The 11,951-nt window shown below is 49.7% G+C and overlaps 2 non-coding genes across 2 annotated transcripts; both read left to right on the top strand.

Moving 5' to 3' along the window:
- The first annotated feature begins 8,098 nt into the window (after window positions 1-8,098).
- On the top strand, window positions 8,099-8,187 carry trnap-agg (transfer RNA proline (anticodon AGG)). Its single transcript is given in 2 exon segments — window positions 8,099-8,134; window positions 8,152-8,187. It is a non-coding gene; the product is annotated as a tRNA-Pro (tRNA).
- A 1,515-nt stretch (window positions 8,188-9,702) lies between these two features.
- Window positions 9,703-9,791, top strand: trnap-agg (transfer RNA proline (anticodon AGG)). The gene is given in 2 exon segments: window positions 9,703-9,738; window positions 9,756-9,791. It is a non-coding gene; the product is annotated as a tRNA-Pro (tRNA).
- Window positions 9,792-11,951: the final 2,160 nt, after the last annotated feature.

The raw sequence follows: 11,951 nt of genomic DNA, 5'->3' as shown, positions 1-11,951 counted from the left end.
GATTCAATCCTGGGTTTCGGCAGTTTTATATTATTTTCTGTCTCTTTGGTCCGATTCTCGAATGGAACGATTTATTCTGAAATTCTTTATCCGGCACTGAAGGGTTGGGTTTGAATAGGGAAAGAAAGACTTGCATTTATATAGCGCCTTTCACCACCACCGGACGTCTCAAAGCGATTTTACTGCCAATGAAGTACTTTTGAAGTGGAGTCACTGTTGTAATCTAGGAAATGCAGCAGCCAATTTGCGCACAGCAAGCTCCCAGAAACAGCAATGTGATAATGACCAGATCATCTGTTTTTGTTATGTTGGTTGAGAGACATCAAGAGTGGGAAATATTTATATCCTCGGTATTTAGCTTTTATTTCTCGATCTCCTTCTGCATTTTTTCTCTGTTTTTTTCTCTCTCGGTTCCGGGTGAACATTAGATTTGATGCATTTGTCCTAAACTGATGCCTTTTGCACTACTCGGGGCTGTCCGACACGCTCTGTCCTTCTGTTACTGCTTGTGACCATTAACGGGAACAGGCCGCCAGGTAAACATGTATCAGCAAACCAAAGAAAGACAAATAAACAGAAAGATGTGTTACTCGGCCCCAGAGCAAAGGTGCAATGGATGTTATTTAAAATAATTTCCCCTGACATTGTGTGTTTTTTGTGAGGCGTTATTTACACCACCTCTAACCAACTGAGCTGACGGCCCCAAAGACTCACCAGGAGTGGGTGCGAGCCCCAGGCTGGGCGGTTTGTGTTTCACTTCTCAGACTAGGTGACAGAGTTACTGCACAAACAATGAACACACAACATCCCCTAAATATTGTTCCAAAATAACATGAAATTTGCCGAATAAAAATTGAATGTGTAACTGGAAAGTAACAGAAAAAGAGCACTTAATTCAGAAAAACACTACTTCCCTTCATTCAAACACTGCCCTGCTATAAATCCAGGATCTGACAGTCGTGAAGTTTCTGTGAGTGCGACGTTGATTTCGAACATGCAGCTTTTGAAGGGAGTCAGACGGGCTCCCCTTGTGACACAATGAACGGATTGAAGTCGGGTCCATAGGAGGGAGATCGGTGCTCTCGGAGTGCGAGAGGTGGAAGCAGCAGCAGCCACACCGGCTCAACAACAGCGCAGGATCCCCGCTCTCTAATCCAGCCGCTGCCGGTCCGGGTCTGAGCCGGGTCTTTATTGAACGGGTCCTATCCCGGTGCAGCTCACGCACAGTCTCAGGAATCCTACCGCTGACAGAGTCACTTCTTTAAACCTTGTTTAGATTCAGTGAATCCTCATCTGACATCCGCTGTCAGTTCAGTACTTTATTTAAACCGACACTCGGAGCTCTGTTTTGCAGGGTGCCGGCTGTTTAGGTATTTCTCAGTCCCACTAATCCTATTAATAACACTTTTTGCAGATAACTGATGGCTGGGGACTGCAAGCACTCCCGGTTTAAACAGACACAGAATGATCCGGGACTGAGAGCTCTGCCGTTTAAAATAGTCACAGACTGATCCGGGACTGTGAGCACTCCCGGTTCGAACAGACACAGAGTGATTCGCAACTGACCACGGACTCGCCCATTATAGACAGGTCTGATTTTCAATGCTTATGAAATCGATGGCAACATGAATCGGGCTGTTTCTTTAACGCGCGTCCGATTACGATGCCCGGTTTTTTCCTGGTCGCCAAGTTGAAAGTTTACTCCATTATCATTTTTCCCTTTATCTCCGACATTTCATTCCAGCCAAATGAACTGAGTTTAGGTGTCAGCCCTGGCTCAGCGGTAGCAAACTCAAGCCCCTCTCTAGTGAATTAAGCACATAATCCAGGCTGACACTCCAGTGCAGTACTGAGGTAGTGCTGCACTGTCGGTGGGGCCGTCTTTCTAGTAACATGTTAAACCGGGGCCTAAGATCCCATGGGAGTATGCCGAAAAGAATGAGGATTTCTCGCCCGTTATTTATCTCTCAACCAAAGAAACTAAAACCGAAAATCTCGTCATTAAGGTTGATAAATATTTTTGAAATTGCATTGCCTCCTAAAGGAGTAATTTATGTTTCTGCTCCCTAATCATTTGCCTCTGTTCCCGCTACTCTTTCATTCGGTGACAATCTCAGCAGAAGAAAGGAAGAGTTCTACAATCTCCGAATCGCGATCTCTGCTCCACCTTCATTCAAGAAGTTGAAGAATTCCAGTGGTCTCTTTTAATTTTAACAAGATATGAGTAATGCATGGGGCACAGGCCAGGAGCACCAGGGCGGTTTTGACGAAATTGCATTTCAAAGCACATCTTACATAGTATTCAGTGAAATGCTCAGAAAATATATCAGCACCAAACGTGCAACCCAATAACGACAAGGATGGGATTCGAACGCTCGCGTGTAGCGCACAACGGATTAGCAGTCCATCGCCTAAAACTCTCGGCCACCTCGTCTCTCCAATGCACCGCGCTCAGCCATACAATTTCCTGCTTTTTGCATCTAAGCAGAAATACTCTGAGAGAAAGTCCACTTCACCTCTTATCCTGCCCGTGCACACAGATCTACACTTCTAGTCACACCATCCTGACCCTGGCCACGGACTACATCTGAATTAATTAATCTAATTGGTGTGACTACCTCGTGATACACAGAGTCCAGGTAACTCTCCCCCTCCCTGATGTGTCTCAGTATTTGAAGCTCGGACTCCAGCTCTTCAACACGGAGCCGGAGTTCCTCGAGCAGCCAACACTTACTGCAAATGTGATCACCGTGAGCATCAATGATGTCCACCAGCTCCCGCATACTGCAGCAGCAACACATCACCTGATTGATGTGCCTCAATAATTCCGAGACTCGATGTTAGCGAAACAAAACAAGGCTTTTATTAACTTAGAAGGTAACACGCAGTGGAGAGAGGTATATCCATCTGGAGGTCTGCAGTACTGGATATGAGGCCAGACTGAGCTTGCTTACATAGGGGCCAGGTATGGGCGGAGCCCTACACACAATACATTACAATATACAATACAATGGTGAGGAGACGGAACTGAGGTAAGGGAACTGAAACCTGAAACCAACCACAGTCACAGGCAGCGATGAATGGAATATTTCATCATATTCACCCCTTCTATAGATTTAGTCTGCTCGGGGGTTTGATAGTCCTCTGCGACCGACGTGGCTGTTGTGGTGTCGCGGGTGTCGGCTGGGTGTCCCCGGTGGCCTCCTGGGTCTCTGCCGGGGGTGCCGCCAGGGTTGTTGAAGGGGTAGTTGGTGGGGGTGCCGTTGGTCGATGTTCTTCCGGGGGTGATGAAAGAGTAGTGGGTGGGTGAGAGTTGCTGTGATCGTTGTTGTTGCTATTGCCATGGTTGTTGTCGTTACCGGCTGGGGCGACGTCTTTTATGGACACGGTGTCCTCCCTTCCGTCAGCGTGCCAGACATACGCGTATTGGGGGTTGGCGTGGAGTAGGTGCACTGGCTCCACGAGAGGATCCGTCTTGTGGCCCCTCACATGCCTTCACACGAATACCGGACCTGGGGTGGAGAGCCATGATGGCATGGATACGCCTGAGGTGGATTTCCGGGGAAAGACAAACATTCGTTCATGAGGCGTGGCATTAGTGGCAGTACACAATAGCGACCGTATCGAATGGAGCACATCTGAGAGGACTTCCTGCCAGCGGGAGATAGGGAGGCCCTTGGTCCTTAGAGCTAGAGTGACTGCTTTCCATACTGTCCTGTTCTCTCGCTCCACTTGACCGTTACCCCGGGGGTTGTAGCTGGTGGTACGGCTCGTGGCGATCCCCCTGGACAGCATGTACTGGCGTACCTCTTCATTCATGAAGGATGCCCCCCTATCCGTATGGATGTAGCTCGGCATACCGAACAGGCAGAACAGGCTGTTGAGGCATTTAATGACCGTGGCGCTAGTCATGTCTGGGCAGGGGAAGGCGAATGGGAAACGGGAGTATTCGTCCACGATGTTCAGGAAGTAAACATTGCGGTCGACTGACGGGAGGGGGCCCTTGAAATCTAAGCTGAGCCGCTCAAAGGGCCGTGTAGCTTTGATTAAGTGGGCTCTATCTGGGTGGTAGAACCGAGGCTTGCACTCAGCGCAAGTGCGGCAGTTCCTGGTCAGAGACCGAACTTCCTCAATCGAGTAGGGTAAGTTACGGGACTTTATGAAGTGGAACAGCCGCGTGACCCCTGGGTGGCAGAGGTCGTTGTGGAGGGTCTGTAGCCGATCCGCGGTGGCGCTGGCACACATCCCTCGTGAGAGGGCGTCAGGGGATTCGTTAAGGGCCCCTGGCCGGTAAATGATGTCATACTCGAAGGTGGAGAGCTCGATCCGCCACCTAAGAATCTTATCATTTTTAATCTCCCCCCTCTGTTTATTATTGAACATAAATGCTACCGACCGCTGGTCGGTAAGTAGGGTGAAGCGTTTGCTGGCTAGGTAGTGGCGCCAGTGGCGCACTGCCTCCACGATGGCTTGGGCCTCCTTTTCTACGGAGGAGTGTCTGATCTCGGGCCCTTGGAGGGACCTCGAGAAGAAAGCTACGGGCCGCCCCGCCTGGTTGAGGGTGGCCGCCAAGGCAAAGTCAGACGCATCACTTTCCACTTGAAAGGGAGTGTTCTCGTCCACTGCCTGTAGCGTGGCCCGCTCAATATCCTGCTTAATGCTTTTGAAGGCGGCGTGGGCCTCAGCCGAGAGCGGAAAAGAGGGTGCTTTCAAGAGGGGGCGGGCTTTGTCGGAGTAGTTGGGGACCCATTGGGAATAATAAGAAAATAACCCCAGGCACCTTTTCAGGGCTTTGGGAGTGTTGGGCAGGGGCAGCTCCCATAGGGGGCGCAATCGGTCGGGGTCTGGTCCGATTTCCCCATTCTCCACCACGCTGCCTAGTATGCAGAGACGCGTGGTGTTGAAAACACAATTGTCCTTGTTGTAGGTGAGGTTGAGTTTTTGTGCGGTTTTCAGGAACCTCTCGAGGTTCGAGTCGTGATCCTGCTGGTTGTGACCGCAGATGGTGACGTTGTCGAGGTAGGGGAAGGTTGCCTGCAAGTGGTGGTCATCGACCATGCGGTCCATCTCCCTCTGGAAGACCGAGACCCCATTCGTCACCCCAAAGGGGACTCTGAGGAATTGGTAGAGGCGTCCGTTCGCCTCGAAGGTGGTGTACGGGCGATCCTCTGGTCTGATAGGGAGCTGGTGGTACGCTGACTTGAGGTTGATGGTGGAGAACACCCGGTATTGGGCGATTTGGTTCACCATTTCTGATATGCGGGGTAGTGGGTAGGTGTCTAGTTGGGTGTACCTGTTGATCGTTTGGCTATAGTCGATCACCATCCGTTTCTTCTCGCTACCCCTTACCACTACCACTTGGGCACACCACGGGCTGTTGCTGCGTTCAATAATGCGCTCTTTCAGGAGCCTGTCTACCTCGGTCGCGATAAACCGCCTGTCCTCCCAGCTGTACCTCCTGCTTTTGGTCGCTATTGGCCGGCAGTTAGGGGTAAGGTTCGCGAATAGCGAAGGCGGCTTTGCCTTCAGGGTAGCCAGACCGCACACTGTGAGGGGCGGCTGGGACCCACCGTACTTGAGCGTGATGCTTTGGTGGTTGCACTGGAAATCCAGGCCCAAGATCACGCTCGCACATAGATTCTTCATGATTAATACTTTAAAATTATCGTATACAGTTCCGTTAACGGACAATTGTACCATGCAGTAACCCAGAATGGTCGATGTCTGGGTTTTATCAGCCATAGAGATGGTACCCTGAGTAGGGACCACCTTTAGGGAGAGTTGTTGTGCCAGTTCAGGGTGGATAAAACTCTCCGTGCTTCCACTGTCAATTAAACATTTAACCCGGCACCCGTTTACCTCGATGTCCACCATTGATTTGGATAGCGGGTGCGGCCTGGTCTGGTCCACTGTGACCGATGCCACTGTAGGGCCCTGATCGAGACAAGATGGCGTCCACGCTGTCTGCTCATGAGATGGCGGACCCCACGAGGTCGGGCAAGATGGCGTCCAAGATGGCCGCTCCCACGGCGCACACGCGGTGGTGGCGGGTTTTCCGGCGTGTTTCCCTCTGCACACCTTCCCGAAGTGCCCCTTCTTACCGCGCTTAAAGCAGGTGGTGCCTTTCGCCGGGCACAGGTTTCTGGTGTGCTTTGGCTGCCCGCAGAAGTAGCAGTTGGGTCCCCGACGCGTCGCGGCTGTCGTAGGGCTTCTGGGGGGAGAGCAGGGCCCCGACGGTGTCGGGCTGCCGGGCGGGGAAGATGCCTTCCAAGATGGCGGCGCCCTTGTTGCACACGTGGCAGCGTGGACGGTGCGGGCTGAAGATTAGGCGTCCGAGTTTCTCTCGGCCACATCCAGGGATCGCGCGGTGTCCGCAGCCTGTTTCACGTCCAATCCCGTTTTTTCCAGCAGTCTCTGCCGGATGTAAGTGGAGCTGAGGCCTGTGATAAAGGCATCGCGAACAAGCTCGTCAGTGTACACTGCGGCTTTTTCATCTTGGCACTTGCAGTCTTTGCCAAGCATTTTCAGGGTGCCTAGGAACTCCTCCACCGATTCCCCAGGTCGCTGTGCGCGAGTAGCGAGCAGATGCCTAGCATACACCTCATTCGTAGGCTGCTGGTAATGCACCTTTAAGATGTCGCAGGCAGCCAGGTACGTGTCGGCGTCTTGGATGAGGGGGTAAACCCGGTGGCTTACCCAATTCCGCAGAATTCCGAGTTTCATACTCGCAGCGTCTGTAGCGTCTTTGATGGCTGCGGAATTGTCCAGGAAGAATTCCATACACATAAACCAGTGTCCGAAGCATGTCGATGCGTCCGAAGCATGCTGGTCCAAATCCAAACGTTCGGGTTTTAGGAGTTGATCCATTGTGTTGAAAAATAAGTTAATAAAATTGATGTGCCTCAATAATTCCGAGACTCGATGTTAGCGAAACAAAACAAGGCTTTTATTAACTTAGAAGGTAACACGCAGTGGAGAGAGGTATCTTCCATCTGGAGGTCTGCAGTACTAGATATGAGGCCAGACTGAGCTTGCTTACATAGGGGCCAGGTATGGGCGGAGCCCTACACACAATACATTACAATATACAATACAATGGTGAGGAGACGGAACTGAGGTAAGGGAACTGAAACCTGAAACCAACCACAGTCACAGGCAGCGATGAATGGAATATTTCATCACACTGATCTCCCATTCTATGTAATTAATTAAATTTATTGATATTATTCTTAAATATCCTCTGCCTCGATTCTAGATGGTGAATATCGCACCTTAGAAACTATAAACCAAAGTGATTTAAGCTTAAAAAGGGAGAAATACTTACCAACCAATCACTTACCCGCTTTCTGGTGATGTCACACTTGGATTACTTTTTACCTCTCTCCTCCCACACTGGAGACTGGTAAACCTACCTGGGTCTCTGGGACTTTTAAAGCCCCGCACTGCCGCTCAGGATTCCTGCCGACGCTGTGAGGCATTATCTGGTCTCTGGGACTTTTATAGCCCCGCACTGCCGCTCAGGATTCCCGCCGACGCTGTGAGGCATTATCTGGTCTCTGGGACTTTTATAGCCCCGCTATGCCGCTCAGGATTCCCGCCGACGCTGTGAGGTCTTACCTGGTCTCTGGGACTTTTATAGCCCCGCTCTGCCGCTCAGGATTCCCGCCGAAGCTGTGAGGTCTTACCTGGTCTCTGGGCCTTTTATAACTCCGCTCTGCCGCTCAGGATTCCCGCCGGCGCTGTGAGGTCTTACCTGGTCTCTGGGACTTTTATAGCCCCGCTCTGCTGCTCAGGATTCCCGCCGACGCTGTGAGGCCTTACCTGGTCTCTGGGACTTTTAAAGCCCCGCTCTGCCGCTCAGGAATCCCGCCGACGCTGTTAGGCCTTACCTGGTCTCTGGAACTTTTATAGCCCCGCTCTGCCGCTCAGGATTCCCGCTGACGCGGAGAAAATTTTGAGCTGCTTCAAGGAAATTGCTCGAAAAAAGAAGTGGATTGAGGAAAAGATAAACATATTCCAACTGAATGAACATGTCCTCTACGAGCTGGGTTCGCACGAGCACAGGGAAACTCAATGCAACTTAAAGCAGCATACCGGCGGCTCGTTGGTCTAGGAGTATGATTCTCGCTTAGGAAATTTCTGTGTTTAAAGTGCGAGAGGTCCCGGGTTCAAATCCCGGATGAGCCTCGTTGCATTTAGTTAAACTCAACAACTCCGTCATCCAAGCTGAAATCGCTCTACTTTAAAAAAAACCCGGAATGATCGGGAACTGGTAGCTCTGCCGTTTTTAACAGACACAGAATGCTCCGCGACTGTGAGCACTCCCGATTCGAACAGACCCAGAATGATTCGCAACTGACCACGACCCCGCCCATTATAGACAGGTCTGATTTTCAATTCTTATGAAATTGATGGCAACATAAATCGGGCTGTTTCTTTAACGGGCGGCCGATTACGGTGCCCGGTTTTTTCCTGGACGCCAAGTTGAAGGTTTACTCCATGATCATTTTTCCCTTTATCTCCGACATTTCACTCCAGCCAAATGAACTGAGTTTAGGTGTCAGCCCTGGCTCAGCGGTAGCAAACTCATGCCCCTCTCCAGAGAATTAAGCACATAATCCAGGCTGACACTCCAGTGCAGTACTGAGAGGTGCTGCACTGTTGGTGATGCCATCTTTCTAGTAAGATGTTAAACCGTGGTCTCAGATCCAATGGGAGTATGCCGAAAAGAACGAGGGTTTCTCGCCCATTATTTATCACTCAACCAAACAAACTAAAACAGAAAATCTCGTCATTAAGGTTGATAAATATTTTGGAAATTGCATTGCCTTCTAAAGGAGAAATTTATGTTTCTGCTCCCTAATCATTTGCCCCTGTTCCCGCAAGACTTTCATTCGGTTCCAATCTCAGAAGGAGGAATAGAGGGTCCTTCAATCTCCGAATCGGGATCTCTGCTCCACCTTCCTTCAAGAAGATGAAGAATTCCAGTGGTCTCTTTTAATTTTAACAACATATCAGCAATGCAGGAGCACCAGGGTGGTTTTGACAAAATTGCATTTCATAGCATATTTTACAGTGAAATGCACAGAAAGTGTATCAGCATCAAACGTGTAACAATAACGACGAGGATGTGATTCGAACCCTCGTGTGCAGTTCACAACGGATTAGCAGCCCATCGCCTAAACTCTCGGCCACGTCGTCGCTCCAATGCACCGCGCTCAGCCATACCATTTCCTGCTTTTTGCATCTAAGCAGAAATACCCTGAAAGAAATTCCACTTCACCGCTTATCCTGCCCGTGCACACAGATCTACAATGTTGAAACTGTACAATCAGCTTAATGTAAGCAAAAGGCCTTCCGCTGCTTCAGGTGAGGGACTGTCAAAAATGATCGGTTTGAAGCCAGAATCAGAGACGCACAGTTAATTAACCGACCGCGGCAGGACTCGAATCTGCAATCTTCTGATAACTGAAAAATTCGTAACCGAATTCAGAAGCCTTCATCCGTTAGGCCACGCGGCACCTGATGCTGCTAACCCTCTTTGTTATGGAGCGAATTTTGAGCTGCTTCAAAGAAATTGCTCGAAAAAAGAAGTGGATTGAGGAAAAGATAAACATATTCCAACTGAATGAACATGTCCTCTATGAGCTGGGTTCGCACGAGCACAGGGAAACTCAATGCATCGTAGAACAGCGTACCGGCGGCTCGTTGGTCTAGGGGTATGATTCTCGCTTAGGGAATTTTGCTGCTTAAAATGCGAGAGGTCCCGGGTTCAAATCCCGGACGAGCCCCGTTGCATTTAGTTAAACTCAACAACTCCGTCATCAAAGCTGAAATCGCTGTACTTTAAAAAAAAAAGGGAATGATCCGGGACTGGGAGCTCCGCCGTTTTTAACAGACACAGAATGATCCGGGACTGTGAGCACTCCCGGTTCGAACAGACCCAGAATGATTCGCAACTGACCACGACTCCGCCCATTATAGACAGGCCTGATTTTCAATGCTTTTGATATCGATGGCAACATAAATCGGGCTGTTTCTTTAACGGGCGGCCGATTACGATGCCCGGTTTTTTCCTGGACGCCAAGTTAAAGGTTTACTCCATTATTATTTTTCCCTTTATCTCCGACGTTTCACTCCAGCCAAATGAACTGAGTTTAGGTGTCAGCCCTGGCTCAGCGGTACCAAACTCAAGCCCCTCTCCAGAGAATTGAGCACATAATCCAGGCTGACACTCCAGTACATGGCTGATCCGAACATAGCTTCATGTCCACTTCCCTGCCCTCTCCCCGTAACCCCTAATTCCCTTATCTGCTAGGAAACTGTCTATCTCCGTTTTAAATCTATTTAATGTTGCAGCTTCCACAGCTGCCTGGGGTAGCAAATTCCATAGATTTACCACCCTCTGTGTAAAGAAGTTTCTCCTCATCTCAGTTTTGAAAGGGCAGCCCCTTATTCTCAGATTATGCCTCTAGTTCTAGCCTCACCCATCAGTGGAGACATCCTCACCACATCCACCCGATCAATCCCCCTCACAATCTTATATGTTTTGATAAGATCGCCTCTCATTCTTCTGAACTCCAATGAATAGAGGCCCAACCTACTCAACCTTTTGGCATACTCTCATGGGATCTGAGGACTCGGTTTAAGGTCTTACAAGAAAGATGGGTCGCCGACAGTGCAGCACAACCTCAGTACTGCACTGGAGAGTCAGCCTGGATTATGTGCTCAAGTCCCTGGAGAGGGGCATGAGTTTGCTGCCGCTGAGCCATGGCTGACACCTAAACTCAATTCATTCGGCTGGAGTGAAATGGCGGAGATAAAGGGAAAAATAATAATGAAGTAAACCTTCAACTTGGCGTCCAAGAATAAACCTGGCATCTTAATCGGTCGCCCGTTATAGAAAAAGCCCGATTTATGTTGCCATCGATTTCATAAGCATTGGTAATCAGGCCTGTCTATAATGGGCGGAGTCGTGGTCAGTTGCGAATCACTCTGTGTCTTTTTGAAAAGGGAGTGCTCACAGTCCCGGTTCACTCTGTGACCATTTAAATTGGCAGAGCTCACAGTCCCGGATCATTCTGTGTCTGCTTAATCCGGGAGTGCTTCAAGTGCCTGGCCATCAGTTAGCTGCAAAAGGTGTTATTAATGGGAGTAGTGTGACTGAGAAATACCTAAACAGCCGGTACCCTGTATAACAGAGCTCCGAGTGTCGGTTTAAATAAACTACCGAACTGACAGAGCAGAGGACAGATGAGGATTCACTGAATCTAAACAAGGTTTAAAGAAGTGATTATATCAGCGGTAGGATTCCTGAGACTGTGTTGAGCTGCACCGGGGTCGGACTCGTTCAATAAAGACCCGGCTCAGACCCGGACCGGCAGCGGCTGGATTAGAGGTCGGGGTTCCTGCCCTGTTGTTGAGGCGGTCTGGCTGCTGCTGCTTCCACCTCTCACATTCCGAGCGCACCGATCTCCATCCTATGGACCCGACTTCAATCCGTTCATTGTGGCGCAAGGGGAGCCCTTCCGACTCCCTTCAAAGGGCTGCGTGTTCAAAATCAACGTCGCACTCACAGAAACTTCATGACTGTCAGATCCTGTATTTATATCAGGGCAGTGTTTGAATGAAGGGAAGTCAGTGTTTTTCTGAATTAAGTGCTCTTTTTCTGTTACTTTCCAGTTACACGTTCAATTTTTATTCGGCAAATTTAAATTTTATTTCGGAACAATGTTAAAGGGATGTGGTGTCTTCATTGTTTGTACAGTAACTCTGTCACCCAGTCTGAGAAGTGAAACACAAACTGCCCAGCCTGGGGCTCGCACCCACTCCAGGTGAGTCTTTGTGGCTGTCAGCTCAGTTGCTTAGAGGTGGTGTAAATAACGCCTCACAGACTGTGAGCTGCCCATCACAATGTCCGTGGGCGGTTATGCTGTGACAAGTCGGGCTGT

Source organism: Somniosus microcephalus, unplaced genomic scaffold (assembly GCF_052327205.1).
Source record: "Somniosus microcephalus isolate GS21.2 unplaced genomic scaffold, FLI_Smic_1.0 unresolved_chr1, whole genome shotgun sequence".
Classification (NCBI taxonomy): domain Eukaryota; kingdom Metazoa; phylum Chordata; class Chondrichthyes; order Squaliformes; family Somniosidae; genus Somniosus; species Somniosus microcephalus.
This window is presented reverse-complemented; position numbering and strand designations above follow the sequence as displayed.